Below are 6,000 nucleotides of genomic sequence, written 5' to 3'. Positions count from 1 at the left end.
GATAATCTTACAAAACATAATGCCACCAAACAAGCCCAGGGCAAAGATGTGTAGCTCACAAGAGAGCGGAAGACTGAGTAACAATTGCGATAAGAATATTACAAGGCATAAACGTGACTAAAGGCACCACTCAACAATGAATCAGGCGAAAAGAGGACACATTCAGAAGTACTGAAAGTTACCTCCCTCTTTCAGAATGTTCACCTCTTGTTGCCTAACAACCTGAAATAAAAACACATGAAATCCGATATTCACATGGTAGCCCACAATATCCAAGTAAAAAGAAATCTAAAAACCAGAAAAGAACCCAGGCAAGCCTAGATCAGCCGGCCCGCAATTAAAAAGGATAAACATTGTCATTGGATTCAAACCCAGGTTTTCCCTGTGAGTGTCTGTGTCTTTACCCACTAGACCACAGTGCTATGCACCTTCCTAGTATCAGTACAGCATCACAACATCAGATCATTATGTCACACATTAACATCACACCAAGGTTGAATACTTCACTAGACACCACTAAGCATTGTGTTAAACTTATTGAACTTTCTTATTAAATTTACCTCCACAACAAAATGTATCTATGAAATATATGGCTTTTGCCACTGGCTGTTTTAACAGCTTATTAGCCAGTTTTAGGCTTACTAGTATCTAACTTACTATTTGGAATAGTCATAAGAATTGAGCAATTGCTAGCAAGACTGAATATGAACTTAACACAGCCAAAGCTATTTAATTTCTTGGCACAAAAAGGTTTGTTTTTCTTTCATTTGTGAATGACAGTGATACAGTGACTATCAATGCAGGTGAAGTTAAATGACTTTTTCATTAAGGGAAAAGATGAGAGAACCCAAGGGGTTTTTGTCTAGCCTATATTACCCCAAAAAATTATTCACGGATGTGTACTTCAAAAATCCACCAGACATAGTTGCAATACTAACAGTTTTATTTTAGGCTTACTATAACGCAGCTATTGAAGGTTGTAGCCAGCAAAGTTTTTATCTATCCGGAAAACAAATCCTAAAGCCCAATTTGCTTTGACGAGAATCAAACAAGGGACCTGCAGGTTCACGTCTCTGACCATGCTATTTAACAAGGGGTGGTCAGTCAATCAGTCAGTCACTCAATAAGAGACATTCCCTCTTCTTGGCCTGTTACGCTGAAAAATTAAAACAGTTACATTTGGGCTTGAATGATACAATTCCCACACACTAGAACATAATGTAATGATATACAGTACAAACCACCCAATGTCTTTTACACATCTACTGTATTATATGAGGTAGTGGAGGTGAGGCCAGATACAATGACTTTTACACATCTACTGTCTGATATGAGGTAGTGGAGGTGAGGCCAGACACAATGTCCTTTACACATCTACTGTATGATATGAGGTAGTGGAGGTGAGGCCAGACACAATGTATTTTACACATCTACTGTATGATATGAGGTACTGGAGATGAGACCAGACACAATGTATTTTACACATCTACTGTCTGATATGAGGTAGTGGAGGTGAGACCAGACACAATGTCTTTTACACATCTACTGTATGATATGAGGTAGTGGAGGTGAGGCCAGACACAATGTATTGTAGGCATTACTGACTCAGATGAACAAAATGACTTGAAAGATTTGAACTTATTACTGAACAACTCAACAAGACCCGAGTCAGTAGAGTCCAACTTCTCATTTCTATAGCAAAGGCAGCGGCTCTGGGTTTGTTTTCATCCGTTTTTTCCCCCAGTAATCAACCAACCATATTATTTATTTTAGTTTGTGTTCAATTATCAGTTATAAACATGCCTTTATTATGTTCCTGCCTTTATCTATTTTTCTCTGCAAATGTACATAGAAGTTGATCGGAGAATTGAGCTGGAGGACCGAGTATGAAGCAAGTGATCCTGTTGTAGATATCCGCTGTCAAAAGTTCAAATGAACCATACAATTGAACTAGTCACTAGAGAAAATGACTTGAGAGTGAACTGCACATCACTAGACTGCGGAGAGTGAGAGAGGGAGAGAGAGGGCAGGGGTCATTGGCCTCATCCGGGACGGAGACGAGTCTGCCTACAGACAGGAGGTTGAACAGCTAGTCCTCCTGGAGATCAACACGCTCAAAACCGTGTAGATGACTTTGGACTTCAAGAGGAGCCCCCCGACTCTGCCCCCCATCACCATTCTCAACAGCCCTGTGTCTGTAGTTGAATCCTTCAGGTTTCTGGGATCCACAATCTCCCATGATCTTAAGTGAATAGCCCAACGCTATCAGTAAAAAGGCCCAGCAGAGGATGTGCTTCCAGCGCCAGCTTAAGAAGCTTAACCAGTCCATGGAGCTATTGATCCACTTTAACACAGCCATCATCCAGTCTGTTCTCTGCACATCCATCACTGTTTGGTTTGGATCTGCCAAAAAACTGGAAAGGAACAGACTACAACGGACAGTGAGAACTGCAGAAAAGATCCTTGGTGCCAACCTGCCCTCCATCCAGGACTTAAAAAAAACATACCCTGCTCATTGCACTATTGTCTCATCAGTCTTACTATGTTATTGTTTTGGTTTATTATGTGTATTTATGTGTACTGTATATTGCAGTCGGTGACTCTTGTTGAGTGTCCTTTGTTTAAGTTTTTTATGAGTAAGCACATCATGAGCCTGTATAGTCCAGAATCAAATTCCTCATATGGGTACACACACCTGGCGAATAAAGCTGATTCTGATTCACTATGCTGTCCTTCATGACGGGAAATACATTCATGTGGAGCGTTCTCTAGTCGGGGGGGGTTGTTATTGGCATTACTAACTCAGGTGAACGAAATGACTCTAAAGATGAGAACTCTTTATTGAACCGAGAGAACACCAGGAGTCAGGTCAATTCCAATACCGTATCATCCGTTTATTACAGAAGCTTCTGGAGACAGATCAGCAGTCACACAAGTATTATTTATAAGCGGGGGGGTTGATATATATTATTGTGCTGGGGGATATGAGGGATGTACTACTAACTTTTCTCAGTTTCCTCCAGTTTTAAATTTTAGAAGGAGATGAGGTCCTGGTCCACACCTGCGGATTACCTGGTTTGGGGGGCCCGTTGCTGTCCCTGTCCTTGTCCACCTGGTCATACTTCTGACCTAGTCTAAATTCAAATAGACTCTGGATTTAGCCCAGAGAAATGTATTTATTATTCCAATTGGACTCTTAATATCTCACCCGGCACAGCCAGAAGAGGACTGGTCACCCCTCTGAGCCTGGGTCCTCTCTAGGTTTCTTCCTAAAATTCGACCTTAGGGAGTTTTTCCTAGCCACTGAAATTCAACACTACTGTTGTTTGCTCCTTGGGGTTTAAGGCCGGGTGTCTCTGTAAAGCACTTTGTGACAACTGCTGTTGTAAAAAGGGCTTTATAAATAAATTTGATTGATTGATTGATTGAGGTAGCCATGTGTAGCACCGTTATCACACCACTTACTGGGCCACTGGATGGGTTCTAGGTTCTAAGGAGTGGGGAGCAAAAAATAATTACATCAGAGACCGTTGCTTTAAATTCAAAAGGCCGGAGAATTTACTGAACACAAAACACACTTATAAAATACAGAACACTAAACAAAAATATCCTGCAGGTTCTTAATACTGAGGTAAGTATAATAAATGAAAGGGTATTTCACTCTCTTTGTTCAAAGCTATTTTAGTCGAACTAATCTAAGTTAGTCTTTTTTCCTAGGTTGCACCTAATTTAAAAGAATACCTTCAATTACACCTGTGGTTCCCAACCAGGGGTACTAGGACCCCTGGGGGTACTTGGCCTTTCCACAGGGGGTACTTGAAAACACTCATGACACCATAGACTTACTAGTGAAATGAAAATGAGGGGGTACTTCAGGGGTACTCCAAGCAGTGCAAATAATGTTTGGGGGTACAGTAACTGAAAAAGGTTGGGAGCCACTGAATTACACAATCAAATCAAAGTGGACCACAATAATTTTGGATCACATTCAAAAATATGAACTCAATATGAAACTAAAAGTATAACACCTTAAATTCAAGTTCAAATCCAAATGTCAGTTCAATTATTCAGTTCAATTAAAAGTTTCAGTTCGTTTCAGTCCAAAAATAATAATTCAATCAGTTCCCAGTTCAGTTCAAACACAATTCCTGACACTCCCACCACTCTGACAGCGAGTCATCATACGCAGGAGATTTCCTCACTGGTGCGATGGAGAAGATGAATTGAAGGTCTGGGCCTGGCTCGCCATCTTGAATACCGTCTATACACGTGCACGACTGCACGCTGCAGACCAATCCTCGCTCCTACCGAACTTCAACACCAAAAAAACGGACTAAAACCGGTGTGGCTTAGTTCTCATAAAATCCCAGTCAATTCCAGACCAGGTAAGTTATGTTTTTCAACTGCAAAATCAACTTTTCTACTCTTTTCCCTGCTTATTAGCCACCACTCGTTCTCTCCAATTTTACTCCCCCTCTCTCTTATAATTTTCTGTCGGCATACTTTTAATCTTAAACATTAAATTATTGTTGTACAATTTTTTTAATCAACTTACATTAATTGAATCACTTTTACCTTCCAACTTATTTTTGCTTTTAAACTATTATGTCATATTTTAACATGGGTTACACAAGCATGTGTGCCATTGGTCCAGTTCATGTTCTTTACCTTATAGGTGTAAGTGCAGCCCAACCGTCATCTTGCTCTTGTGGTTTCTATCTTGTCTAAAATATTTTACCTAATATTTCTTTTTAAAGGTTGTCGTTCTTTATTACAAATGACGTTTTTTATGTTGAGGTCAAAGGTGAAATTAACAGAGCTTAGCGAAGGCCAAACCTGTTGCATTGCGGGTAAAAGGAATACTGAGAGAGCCAACGTGGCTTTTGTATTTCAGCCTTATCATGTTTGTTGTAATTTCTTTGCATTAAATGCACTTTCTGTACTGTTGTGACGCTAACATTGTGGGGAACGTCTAGTTAAGAAATGTGCTTAAGAGACTGCAAAATGACTGAAATAAGTATATTTTACTCATTGTATTTTGTGTGTTTTCTTTTTGTAGTTTTCACCATAGACATATATAAAGGCTAGATACCTTGTCCGCGCTAAAGGCTAATGGAGGTCGACGTCCGCACATGGCCGATTTTCAAACGGTTTGGTTTGTTATAAACGTCAGAGATAAAGTTATGACACTGCATACATATGAACCATTAAAACCATGGACTTCCATATGAAAATATCATTGAACAGAACCAGATAGGTGTAATGAATATACAAACAAGGTATGTATGTTAAATCAATAAATAGGCTACAGAATGGCAACAAGACATATACACGTTTGTACTATTATAATAAAATTACTATTATAAAATAATTTTAATTACTACATGTTTTTTCTTTATGCCGGATAACAAGCATCTCTGAACTGACCACATTTCAGCCCTCTAGGTCACTTGATATGACTTTAGAAACAACTGAGCCCTAGCACCAGGTCTTGTGAAGCTGTGTGCAAAAGCAGATCAATATAGAATGAAATTGAGTACTTTAGACCATTATTTGCCAAGGTATGGTCATGCGTATAGTAAAATGCCCTATGGGAACTCCCCATAGGACGTTGTCAGACAAAATGCTGACAATAAAATGCTTACTGTGGGGCAACCTCTTCGTGTAGAAGCATAATGAAATCAAATCAAATGAAAGGTAACACTGATGTTACTTGTAGACTATTTGGATTGTATGTCAGGAGTTCTGATATAGAATGACTACAAAAAATATGGAATAATTACACAAGTCTCTATTTTTAAACTATTATAAGAGTGACATTTATTTGCACACAAAAAATAGGTACATGATTCCCCTTTACAAATAAATCATTTATATATACAAATAAATAAATGCTGTAGAGAGCACTACACTACTGTTAAAGTAAAAGAGGAAAGTACCTTGAAAACACATACCTTGGGCTAATGCCCTTTGAAAAGGACAGTTTTATTAGGTTTCTGT

Source organism: Esox lucius, chromosome 9, assembly GCF_011004845.1.
Source record: "Esox lucius isolate fEsoLuc1 chromosome 9, fEsoLuc1.pri, whole genome shotgun sequence".
In the NCBI taxonomy this organism is placed as follows: domain Eukaryota; kingdom Metazoa; phylum Chordata; class Actinopteri; order Esociformes; family Esocidae; genus Esox; species Esox lucius.
Note: the sequence above shows the minus strand (reverse complement) of the source record.